This window comes from Pinus tabuliformis, chromosome 3_1, assembly GCF_031772625.1.
Source record: "Pinus tabuliformis cultivar Carrire ecotype Pingquan chromosome 3_1, CPIR1, whole genome shotgun sequence".
Classification (NCBI taxonomy): Eukaryota; Viridiplantae; Streptophyta; class Pinopsida; order Pinales; family Pinaceae; genus Pinus; species Pinus tabuliformis.
In genome coordinates this window covers 830,773,425-830,787,745 of record NC_142301.1, presented here as the reverse complement: position 1 = coordinate 830,787,745, position 14,321 = coordinate 830,773,425, and positions in this window count along the sequence as shown.

The window sequence follows — 14,321 nt, the reverse complement described above, 5'->3', positions numbered from 1 at the left end:
CTGTTTAGAGATGCTCATGAATATGTAAGGAAGTGTCGAAATTGTCAAACTTCTAGTGGAAGACAAAGAAATCCAGCTTTCCCTTTACAACCTGTCAACATTGAACAACCATTTGAGCAATGGGGATTAGACATCATTGGAGAAATTACTCCACATTCTTCCAGACAGCATAAGTATATCCTTACCGCCACTGATTATTTTACTAAGTGGGTTGAAGCAATTCCTTTAAGGACAACAAATTCTGAGGTAATTATAGAAATCATAGATCAATTCATCATTACCAGGCTTGGTGTCCCAAATGCTCTTGTTTTTGATAATGCATCTTACTTCTCAGGCAATGATATGTTTGATTTCGCTATTAAAAGAGGATTTAAATTGAAATATTCTGCTAGTTACTATCCCCAGGGTAATGGTTTAGCAGAATCCACAGATAAAAATCTGATTAAAATTATTAAGCGGACTATCGAACAGAATCATAAGAAATGGCACAAATCCTTAATATTTGCACTATGGGCTGATAGGATAACGCAGAAGGCTTCCATAGGTTCTTCTCTGTTCAATATCGTGTATGGAAAAGAAGCAGTGCTACCAACAAATATTGTCCTTCCTTCTCTAGCCCTAGTTCAGTTTATTGAGGAAAGCCCTTCTTCTTCTATTCAACTTAGACATGACCAAATTCTAAAATTAGAAGAGGAAAGAGAAAAAGCCAAGGTTATTCATGCAAAACATCAGCAAATTATCAAGTCATCCTTTGATTCAGCCTCATCCGGTTCAAAACAATTTCAAGTCGGTGATTTAGTTCTGAAATGGGACAAAGCCCATGAAGATAAGGGAAAACACACCAAGTTCCAGAAGATGTGGCTTGGGCCATTTCAGATCTGTGAGAAGATAGGCCATTCGACCTTCATATTACAAGATTTATCAGGTTTGAGAGATTCTCTCCCTGTTAATGGCCTTATCTTAAAAAAAATCTTCAATTGAGGAGGTAACCCCTTCTCCTTTTTAGTTTAGTGGAATTTTGTAGTTTGTAGGACCATTAGAAAATAAAGTTGTAAGGTATCTTCCATTGACCTTTGCTGTATTTAAAAGTTTCTCAAAAGAAGTAGTGTTGATATTTGATTCTAAAATAATAGAAGTCTTAAACAAAAGGGATAATTTCTAGGAAACTAGGTATAATTTCATTCTGAAACCACACTTCAATTTTTGTGAACGCTTCTCAAAGTTTAGAAGTATTGTAAATCATTTTATGTTTTCAAATTGGTCACAAAAAGGTTATCAATATCAAAAAAGGAACTAATCCAACTTCAACATCTTTAACTCTTACCCTGTCATCCATTTACTCTTAAGGAGAAAATTGTTCATCCCACTCACCAAAGCTTATGATTACTCATAGTGTAATTCTAAAATATTTGATATAAAAGATAAGAGGTCTTATTACAAGCCTGCTTACCATGATCATAGGGAAATAGTTTAACCGACATTACCAATACTGCATACCAAAACAGGGTAATGGCTTAGGATTATAAGACAAGGGGTCTCATCACGAGCCAGCTTGTTCGGTTAAATTACTACCAGTGAATGGCATTGTCACTCAGCTGGTCACCAAACCAGGACAATGGCTTTTTATCTTACAAAAGAACAGAAAAGTTAAAAAGAAATGCAAAATATGAAAGCATGTTTTGAATTCATTCTATTAATCATACTCTGAAATGGATGGGACAATGGACAATAACATGGTTAAAAGGTATCCCTGTCGAAACTATGAACGTTTGCTAGCAGCAAAGGCTCTGCCTATGATAAAGGAGTCAATTCTAAAAGCTGATTTGGAAAGGTTTTCTGTTTTATCATTATCAACCAATAGAAGCCAATTTAAAACTTAGAATGTATCTAATTTTAAACAAGAGAGGAAATTAGCAAGATAGTTTCATTTTATTTGGAATGCATATATACCTAGTTATATTAGAATTTTCCCCTTTGATGAGATTCCTATTTTGAAAAAGTTTAAGTATTTCCGTACTTTTCAGAGATAACTGTTTCTTCCAGCGAATCGCCAATTGTTGTGCTCTACAACAACCCCCCATTTCATATCAAGTTTATTCTCAAAACTATAATATGAAATGGGCCCCTTTTTATTTTAATTGGTATCAACTTAGTATTATTCAAAAAGATCCAAAAAACAAAATAAAAACATTACAAAACCTTTTTGATAAACCAATTATTTGGTCTTATAATATATAAATAAGTAATCTTTTATCATTGCGATAAAGCGATTGCAAGATCGCATGTCGCAATGACAAAGGAGGCATAACTTAAAGACCCATTGGTTTTCTCCGACGTGACAACACGCAAAAGGCTATCAGATATCGGCAATAACGAGTTATCATAACAAAAGTCCCTTTCGCTCCAATGCGATACGATATCGCTATCGACGATTGGAGATATACAATGCATGCTTTTCAAAGTTCTCAGTTAATACTCTCGATGCGAATTGGCGATATCGCTATCGGCAATCGGGGATTCCAAAAGGAACCAATATAATGATTTAAGTTTTCCCCGACGGCCGATTGCGATAAAGCTAAAAGCGTGAATTTCAAAAAATTAATAAAGTAGGGATATTACGATTAATTCGTATTAAAGGCCTTATCTTCCCAATAGCGATTCACTTGCGCTCAACTGCCAAAACATCCAAGGCATGCTTAAACGAATCATTCGGCCAATAAACGATATGGTGGGCATTTAAAGGATTGACAGGTTTTAACGACCATTTAATGAAATAGTAAGTCTAAAAAATCTTTTCACAGATTGTATCCGTGGCCACTTTAAGTTAATCCTTCATCATTCATTGATTAATATATCTCGCTCATATTTGGTTTGCGCTACCAATTCTTTGTATTACGTTCATTTTCACTCCTGTGCAGAGCTCTTCCGAAGCAGTAGATTCAAGCAGAATTGGGAAGAAGTCTAAGAAGACTGAAATGGCCTCCGCTTCGCCAGCCACAGGAAAACTCATCGCTGATCCAGGAACTAAAAGAAAAGGATTGATATCCGACACTACATGTCTAGGACTCGGCAAAACTACTTGGAAAAGTACCTATAATTTGATTGAGGCCGAAGAACCCGAGGTGACAGCAGTACAAGCCACAGTAGATACAACTCGAAAATCTGATGCTACTCTAAAGGATTTAGTCGACTCTTTCCTTCATCGGATAGCAGCCCAGGAACAAATTCTCCCATATACGGATGTAATGAGGTGGGCAATTGAGGAAATCCCAATCACAGACAGAACCTTTTGCACCATGGATGGGAGAATCTTTGGTTCATTTCAACCTAATGATTTAAGGTAAATGTATCATTTGCCTGTACCAGAGAAGAAGTACAACAAGGCATTCCTGGAGAAATTCAGAGAAGAGAACAAAATTGAATCCGAACCCATTCAGGATTGGAGGCAAAATCCAGCAAAACACAAGCATGAGTCTTCGGGTAAGTACTCTGTTGATTCTCTATGTTCTCCTTATTGTTATGCTGGGATAATGATGTGTAGATTGTGGGGGTTACATGATTCCGCTAATTTCACTATAGAAATGGTTCCTTTGATGGAGGCGGCATGTAATAGTGAAATAATGGATTGGACAACTATACTGTCAGATAAGCTAGCAACCGCAGTTCTTGATTTTAGAAGCAAAACCCGCATCACTGAAAGGTTTATTCCCCCATTCTACTACAATGCTTATATCTTGGACACCCTGTGTTTTAATTCTGAATTTCTTGTGCTTGGATGGAGGTGGACTCCACAAGACCCCATGCCCATTCATATATACCATCAGAAGTTGTGGAAAACTTACTATAAGCACCATTTATACCAAGTCTACAATGGTTTTATGTTACCCATTCACTACTTTATTTTTGATAAACATGCTCCTAAGATTTCCTACCAAGCAGGGGTTGATTTGACATCCATAGGAAGATGGTTCGGAGAGGAAAAATTTACTTATATAAGAATTTTCGGCAGCCAAGCCAAACCTCATGTCCTCCCTTTGTACGTACCTGATAAACTGCTGGCTAGGGAGATAGCCTATCAGATTATGTCCGAAGGAGTTACACAAACTCTAAAGAAAAATAAGAAGTAGGTTTGGCCCTCTTTTCCTCTAAGATGTGGTGTCTACGCTCTGCATGAATTTAAACATGCAGAGAAAGAAGCTGAAAAAATGAAGGCATTAAGTCTAGCAACTCTTCCTAATAGGCGATTTGATCCAAACAAAGTCACCTATAATGCACTTGAACAGGCAAAATTGACAAAGTTTGATCATAAAGAAGATAAGTTCGATGACCTGTTCTCCTCAGCCGAGTCAACGTCCCAAGTTAAATCGCTGGCCAGAATGGAATATAAAGATGACGGGTTGGTTGAATTCAACAGACTAAGAGAATGGAGGTTGCAAACTCTGCCTCTAGATCTGTTAGCAACAACCCCAACAACAGAATCAAGGGAGCCTAAGCAGCGACTCACTAAGGAACCTCCTGTTACATCAAAATAACAGGAGGAAGTGCATATGAAAAAACAAGAGGAAATCCAGACAAAAGAGCAGGAACAGAGTAGCACAGAGGTGAATGTAGATGCCCAGATTGACCCGAAATTGCTCCAGGAATGGCAACAATTTGACTCAATCATCAGCAATCTTGAGTGCTCGAAGGAAGCCGAAACATCAAAAGCGCCTGACACACAGGAGACAACTTCAAAACAGGTTCCAAGTGGAACCAGCGGCCTACCCAGTTCTAAAGAAGTAGAGATAATCCCTAAGGATCCCTCCGATCAGATTATTTTGCAAGTAGAAGAAATTCCTCCCTTAGATGTCTTTTACACCCCAAGACACAAGGCTGTGGTACAACAACAACGAAAAAGGAGAAGGACTGATCAACCTTCCCTATTCCCTGAACAAACAGTGACGGGAAACGTGGTTTGGAAAGAGGAATTTGACCCCTCTGATGACCTAACAAAACTATCCCAATATGTTGGAGCCTATTCAGTAACGACAATAGACAAGGCATTAGAGGTGAGTAATTTATTAAAAGGAAAAGACCAGGAGATCTTTTCACTACAAGCACAACTATCAGAGGCACAGCAGAAGGCGGAGCAAGCAAAACGGCAATTGTTTACATAGCAAAAAATAAATAATCAATTGACTAAACAATTGCAGGAAGAGAAACAGAGGGTTGATTACAGGGCAGTTCAAAAGCAAAAAGAGTTGTCTGAGGCATTGGCACAACTAAAAGCAGCAAATGAACAAATGCTGAAGTCGAAAGATGAGAAAATTGCTCAACTATCATCCCAGCTAGAGAAAACAAAGAATCTTCCACAGCTAGCTGAATTCAGAGCAGAGGCATTATAGATAAACAAGGCATTGATAACACAGATAAAGCTTTTATGTCAACAAATTTCCAAGGCGGAACCTTTATGCGACTTGACGACATCAATAGGTGAAAAATCGGAAAAAGCTAGAACAGACTTGGATCAAGCCGATGAAACACTAACTAATTTTCTTGAGTGGCAAGACACCAATGAGGGACAGGCGGCTAATTTGCCAAAAATCCTAGAATCGCATAAGGAGATATTATTTATGGAATGGCAGTCCCAGTTAATGAAAGCAGAGAGAGCAATTTCAAGATGTAAATTAACCACAAGTAATTTGGTTGAATTGATTAATGATACTCTCCACTTGTCTAACATAATTCTCAATGTACTCCAGGTAAATTGACAGCGGCCAAAACATTGGAGCAGTCATGTTATCCAGAACTAGAGAAAAATGGGAGATTAATCGCAGGAATTAACAGTTTGACATGGGACACCTATTGGTTCTTCTTAGTCAAACCATACAGCCAGAGAACCGCCCTCAAATGCCTCACAGATGCAATCGGGTATATCATTCCCGATATACAGGATGCCACCTATGCTGCCCAACTCAATTCTCGTCTCAACAGACCACCAGAAGTGGAGCCAATGCTTGCGATATGCCAGCTCAGGTTTAAAGGCAAACAACCTAAGTGATGATTCATGCCGCCGACTGCCAGATTGCCATGAAGGAGATATTCAGAATCAAGTGATACCAATTAAGTAGGATTTTAGTTTCATAGGTAGTTAGCTTAATTAAGTATTTATAGACCCTTTCATGTATTTAGAAAAGGTCGTAAGTTTTGTATATGACTTAAAACCTGAAGTTGCACTATTGTACTTCAGGCATATTCTTTTATAAAACTGGGCCAATCGTTCTGATTTTGACAAAGAAGCTTTTATGGGGATGTGCACTATTGTCTTTGTTTGAAAGTATTTATGAATCGAAGAAGAATTTCAAATAGCGATTGATATTGGGAGTGATTAGCAGCTCATATGGTACTATTATCTGTGTCTGAGTTCATTCTTTTTATATGAATCGTCATTTGATCGCTTTTGCTATTATCGGATATATGGATGTGTTTTAAACAACATTCTTTATTCCTTCCACTATTGGATGTTTACAGTATGATTTTCTTTTGATCATATATGTATCGATAATATAAATGATAAGTATAGCAATACTGTGTTAATCACTTTGTTTAACTATTTAAACAAAGTAATCATTGAATGAATAAATGTCTATGTTTATTAGATAGAGTCATCTATATGCCTGTCAATAGACAAAGATCATCAAGCGCTACATTTCAAAGAATAATAGTTCCCGGGATTAGTAGTAGTTCTTTTATTTTTGCTGATAGATTAAGTTATTCCGTTATCCTTAGATTAGATAATCAATCGTCCATCCACCCCTTTTATTCATTATTAGGAAATTGGTCCCATTATACCCATTCAGAGCCACCATTCCAAACGGAGAAGGAGTTGTATTAAGGTCCGGACCGGGTGGTTATCCCCCAATGTTGATACAACAATTTTCGGGGCATCAACAGTAGTGCAAGTCGATATGCCACTGGTCCCTTTCAAGGATCTTGAAAGGCCCGCAATACCGGTATTGTGCTAACGTGGCACATGAACCAATCCTCAGAGAGATTTTCTTGGGTTTGATGCGTAAATACACATGCTCCCCAACCTGAAAATCCTTGAATACCCTATGTTGATTTGCATAACTCTTCTGTCTATCCTGTGTTGACTTTAGATTCTTCTTTGTAACATGCATTTCCTGCTCCATGTCTGCAAACATATTCGGTCCAATAAGTACCATGTTCACTGGATCAATCTAGCTAATGGGAGTGTTACAACTCCACCTATATAATGCCTCGAAAGGAATCATACTCAATGGCGCCTGATAACCATTGTTGTATGTGAACTCAACCAATGGAAAATAATCCTCCCATTTCCTCTATCATTGCATCACGTACATCCTCAACATATCCTCCAAGATCTTATTGACCCTCTTTGTCTGTCCATCTATCTGCAAATGATAAGTTGTATTGAAGGCCAATTTTGTACCCAAGCTTGCAAATAGCTCCTTCCAAAACTTGGAAGTGAACTTTGCATCCCTATATGACACAATATTATTTGCAACACCATGTAGTCTCACTATCTCTCTGATGAATACATGTGCTACTTCACTGGTTGAATATGGAGTCTTTACTGGAATGAAGTGAACTACCTTGCTTAACCTGTTGACCATGACCATAATAGAATTATGTTGCCTCACTGTCCTTGGAAGACTTGTAATGAAATCCATGGAATGACCTTCCATTTCCATTCTGAAATCACTATCGGATTTAGTAAACCACTTGGATTCTTACATTCCATCTTTAGATCTTGATAATCTAAACATCTAGCCACGAACTCTACCACTTCCTTCTTTAGATTCAGCCAATAGTAGAACTTCTTCACCGCTGTCAACATCTTCTGATATCCTGGATGGCCCGAATATGGCTTGAGGTGAAACTCTCTCAATATAAGATTCTTGAGTTCACTATAATTCAGAACATAGATCATGTCTCTAAACCTCACGAAACCATCCACCATGAGACGATAGTCTACATCCTGATCACCTGTACATGTGCTCTATTGTAACCTGTGCATAATCTCCATGTATTTGTCATCCCGATGTCCTTCCTGCAAGATACTATCATGTAACTTTGTCCCATAAGAGCTCATAGTTTCTATATGATTTACATGTACCTTCTACTAACAGCATCTGCAACTTGGTTCTCCTTCCCTCTGATATATCTGATCTCGAAGTTGAACTCACTAAGGGTAGCCAATCATATAACTTTCCTAGCATTTAGATTTGGTTGGTAAAACAAATACCTCAACCCACTATGATCTCTCATCAATGTAAATCTTTTGCCCAGAAGATAGTGTCTCCACATATTCAACGCATGTATAATCGTTGCTAGCTCCAGACCATGCGTCGGGTAGTTCTATGCTCATTCAATTTCTGTGACTCATAGCACACTACATTTCATTCTTGCATGAGAACTCCTCCAAGTCCTCTCTTGCAATCATCTGTACACACTACAAACTCCTTGCCTGGATCTGCAATCTTTAGCACTGGTGCATGTATCAACAACTGCTTAAGTTGCTCAAAACTAGCCTCACACTCCTCTATCCATTTGAAATTCTTACCTTTCCGCTGCAATGATGTGATAAGATATGAAATGTGTGAGAAGTTCCTAATGAACCTCCTGTAGTAACCTGCCAATCCCATAAATGATCTCACCTCATCCACATTCTTACACTAGTAGAAAAATGCTAATTAGTTACTAAAAAAATGACCAAAATTTGCATATAAATGATCATTTTTCAGTCGATGACAAATAGTAGCTAATTTACAGTATCTTATAATGCAAACAACTTTTAGTTGTTTTTAGCTTAGACATTAATTGGTTGTCTCAATTTTATTTTCTAGTAGTATACTTAGTCATTGATTTGGTCATTAATTTAGTCATTGCTTTAGTCATTGATTGCCACAATTAATGACCAAATATACAACAAAATATTTTACTATATGATCACTTGAGAAAACCAATTAATGACCAAAAAAATATGACTTAAATGTTGGCCGTGTTATAAGATACTGTAAATTGGCTACTAATAGTCATATATATGCAAATTTTAGTCATCGTTTGAAACCGATTAAGGACCAAAGAAATATGACTGAATTTTGGCCATGTTATAAGGTATTGTAAATTAGCTACTAATAGTTGTGTAGATGCAAAATTTAGTCGTCATTTGTAATCACAAATTTATCATTTGTAGTAGTCATTTATCATTTTTGTAGTTTCATATTCATTATCTAAATGACTGATTTAGTAGTTTATATTCATTTCATTTACTTTTATTAATAATCATTATAAACAATTGATTTGGTCATATACTCATTTTATTTGTGTTCATAATTAATCAATATTAACTACTAATTTAGTAGTTTTAAATTGGTTTTATGTGTTTATTATTAATCAACATAAATTAATTAGTATGATTTTGCAATTAAATTTAAAAAAATGTCATACAATGTGCATGTTCATCTAATATAAAAATGCAAAGTTACATATGTTAATTACAATATCAAGTGCAACTAAATAATTTCAACCACATAAATTATATTATATAAAATTTCAAGTATTACAATATGAGTTTCCAATTTAATATTGGTTGGTCTACAATTTACATATGAAATATTGTTTCATCACTTCAAAACAGTATCATTGTGTTTCCAAGGAAATGTAGGTGAAATCACCAATTCTAAAGACTTGATCATCAATCTGGATATGTGTGTCTCATGCGGGATATTAGCTTTAAGGGATAGACTAGTTCTCTTCTCTCTATTTTTGCATTTGTGACTCCAATGTTATTGTTCTCCTATTTCTTCAATTCCTACTTCTTACCATCAACACTGAGTTCCTCTTTTAAAAATGAAAAATATATAATGCAAAGTATAAGACATGAAAGACAATGAATACTAAAATATAAACTAAAGTAGACTATAAAGAATTTATATGACATATACCCCAACATCAGTAATGGCAATGTCATTTTTCCCCAGAAAAGAAAGAAACTCGAACAAGTTTTCTTCAGTTGGGCGATAGTGGCCACTATGTGGCAAGATGACATGTATAAACAAAGAAAATAAAATGTCACCATAGAAAAAACAACTTAGGACTTAGTATTCAACCTTTAGGAAAATCTTAGGCACAATCATGCTAAGTTACATGCCAAAAAGCTCAAGTTGTAAATAACTTGTGAAAATAAAAGGAAAAAAAAAGACAACATATAATAAATAATGTATGACAATTGGCTAGCAAATTGCATCATAGAAGAAAAAATTATCCTATGGTTACCCATACATGTGGGTGGGTAACCTACCCCAATATGCCATGATTCTTAGGGTCCAGAGGAAGTAAACCTCCTACTAACATAATGATTGATTGGTTGCATCTTGGCCTCCAAACAACTACCATGATTTCCCTTACACATCATAATATTCAAATATTTAGAAAACAACATAAGAACCAAGGATATAAAATTATGTTTGATAATGATGATACATTCAAAGCATTGTGAGGTTAATAAATTAGTTTTGTGTAAATCTAATAAATATGGTAATCTGAAAAGTTTCACTATGCCTTTTTTATCACAAATCTAAAAATGTGAAACAAAGATCTTTGTAATTATTAGATGAAGATCTATGTAACCCTTTATGCTTCCATTTTAGCCATTATTAGAAATATTAGAGGCAACACAAAGGGTTCTATTTCATATCACAAGATACACAACAGACCTACAACCAACAACTGAAGTCCTACAAATAACAGTTATGCAAAGGATTTGTCAACTAAGATGATTCACACATATTATCACTAGTAACTCTTGTAAACAAGAAAGAAGGGCACCAAAAGAAAATGACTTACTATCCTTCAATTTCTTAAAATGGGATAAAATCTAGAAGGGCTCTTCTCATACTCTGAGCTCACCAAGATTCCAGAAGACACCTCTAACTACAATGGAACATTCCCAAATCAATGCAAGTACATGTAAATTAATGAACTTGTAAATTTTAGAGTTAACATCTTGTAATTGTTGGTCATGTTACTGACTTAAGTTATGGATGGTTGAGCTAGTCATAGGCTTATCATATTTAAAAATTTATATCATATGAAGTGCTTACTTCACCAACCATCATCCCTGATAGTTATACTCCTCACTACCAAGTATAATATAGGGTGAAGGTATAAACTGAGTGCCACTACTTATGTATAATTTATCTAATATGAACACCATTGATCTAGTGCCCTCTCGCTCCTTCTCAAGGCCAAGAGGCACTCTACTATGGGGAATAGATAAGATAAGATAATGTCGTTTGTTGGACATTATTCAACTTATCTTATCATCACCCTCCAGGGAGACAAGATAGTGGGCTTGATAAATAGGACATCTCGAAATAAATTTGTGTAGGTAAATACTCACTATAGATAGTTTTGTAGTAGTTTCATGAATCCTTACAATTTGATTTATCCTCCCTCTAGGAAATAATTATTCTCTCATTTGAGCAGCCTTAGCAACATTTTTATTAACAACATAGGTTTTTAAGAATACACAGTTATCAGTTAAACCAAGTTAAAAAAAATATCAATATGAATGATAAATGTTTTCCTATAAGAAAATGAATGGCAACATCATGACTCTTTATGAAATTACAAGAAGAACACATCCCAATTTCATAAACAAAATTACAATTTTCATTATGAGATAGTTCAGTTGGAGATGGGAAAAATAAATTCGATAATGAATCTAACTAGTAATCACAATGTCCTAAAGATGTTGCCCATGAATAAGACTTCCTTAAATGGCCCGGGACACTTTCTTCCATAGCCATATGATGGTAATGGGGGCATCAATGGCCAATACTTTTCATCCTACAAAAAGAGAATCAACATTGGAATTTAGTAACATTTCATCAAGATACCAAAGTACATGGAAGAGACACATCAAGAGGAAGTAGCAATATCATATAGACAACTTCAACACAAATGAAAAAATCAGGGCCCAAGACTACCTGAAACATAGTATCCCTACATGAAAAAGACAAATCATAGCTCATTGTACAACTAAGAACCAACTCTCATAGGTTGAGATGAGAAACAAGAAGGTGTGAATAGCCCAAAGAAGAATGGGATGAAAGGGTATGCAGGATGTGGGAGAAAGGAGAGGTAGATACCAAATGGAATTTCTTGTTGCATTACAAGGTGTATGCTCACACCCAAATAGGATATCAGTGAATTGACAGTTGGCATATTGTTTTAGGACAATCATGTGGAAGACACAACCAAGCAAGTACTTATTTTGTCCAACGGGTTCCTCACTGCAGAGTTAAGCACATAACATGGTTACAGTAAGTTTTCTTAACATGCAATGATCTCAACACTCTCGTATCTACCAATAACTACAGACCTATACTTTTGGTAATCCTCTTGCATACTTGTATGAAAACTTTTATTTATTTTTGTAACTGCAATAGAGAAAGAAAAGAATTGAATTGCAACATAAGATAAATAGTCAAATTGGGAGAGCGATGGAGACAAGGGGAGTGTTGCAGGGTTCGAAGGTGGGTCTTGTTTATCATCATTAGGATAAGGGATAGCTTTTGGGCCTAGTTTTTTACTGCAAGCGGTCGCGTTTTTACACTAACTTGGAAGACCTCAGTGGGGTGCATCATTGTTTTCACGTGCTCCTATGGAAGCGATCGTCGGTTTTTGTTTGAGTGAAAAACAAACCCTATTGTTTATTCAAACTCGTTTTTCAAGACAGGCTTCAAGCTAGTTTGAGCAATTAAATTGACGGGTGAAGCCTTGCAGTGGTCACGAGAAATAAGCCTCAAGTTTACGAGCCTATGGGTCAGTCTTGATAGTTTTTTAAAAGAAACATTTGTCTCTTTTAAAAACTGCTGTCGTTGAAGGGTTTCCTTGTAGTTTGCAAAGGTGGGGGAATGGCCTAAGGCCCTGAAGGTTTCGAGTCCTTGCTGTAGTTAGGAAGATGACGTTGGGGGTTACGGTCATTGTAGTTCAGTTTACGGAAAATGGAGTTAATTTTCTCCGTGGTTTCCCGGGAGTCCCTTACATCGGTCAACAGTGGTCCTCTTTCCTCGGTTTTCTTGGAATGGTGCTTTGAAAACCCTAACAGCTGGAATTTGGATGGACGAGTAGCTAATAGACTACTAAACTGACTCCCTGACTGCTGAAGACATTTGGGTCAACTTCTCTTGTCCGGTTCCTGCTATTACTGAGCCAGTGGCAGCTAGTTTACCGGTCACGAGGGTGGAAGAGGTTACTATGCAAATGGAAGACATGGAGGTTACTAATCAAGACCTAGACTTGCAACCATTATCGAGGTGACGGAGGGTATCTTTAACCCGAGAGAAGGCTCGGAGCCTCCCTTTCTTTCTATCCCTTCTCCTTCAGAACTGCATACTTGGTCTCAAGCATTTCCGGTGGGTACAAATCCTCAAGGCGGTGCGGGCTCCTTCGGGGAAGGGGTAAGTGGTTTACGGCCTCCTACTCAAGGATTGACACCAGAGCAGTTGGGCCTTCTTAGGTCTGCCCCTTTCTATCCAGCATTCCAACCAGTTGGAACTGCCCCTCCCTTAGGCTGCTTCAATGGCATCACTGGGCTAGAATAAGGAATAGAGGACATCCGATCTTCGGATTCAGAAGACATTGGCCAAGAGGAGGGTGACTAGGTTGCCAAATCGCCGCCGAAACGAACTAAAAAATCTAGAAATTTGAAAATAAGAGAAAGGGACAAGCGATTGGTATTCGATGAAGGCATCACTATGGCTCAAGCGGTTCTAACTAAGAGCATAGTGCTCGTGGGAAGGGTTCGGGGCAAGAATTATACCTCTATGTGACCGCAGAGATTTGGGGTAATCTTCTGCTACAGCTTCCTGGTATCCTTTCACTTTCTTATGGCTAGTTGGTTTGATCTTTTCCCACCCGAATAAGGTCAATTGGGTCCTTACCCGATATTGGCATATTGAGATGACCCCTATGCTGCTGAAAAGATGGTCGTCGATGTTCGACCTGGAAAAAGGAAAATCATGGAGCTGGTCCTATATGGGTTTGTCTACTTTCTCTCCCGCTTTAGTTTTGGTCGGAGGAGATCTTCAAGGTGATCGAGGATGATTTAGGAGTCTATTTGGATCATGATAGAACCATCAAGATGCAAGATGTTTGGTGTTGACTCGAATTCTAGTGCATCTAGATACCAGAGAAGGCATGGTGGAGAGCTACCTGCTCCAGATGGGTGACATTACTCATCAGAAAATCCTGGACTATGAAGGCATCCCCTTTCGATGTCAGAAATG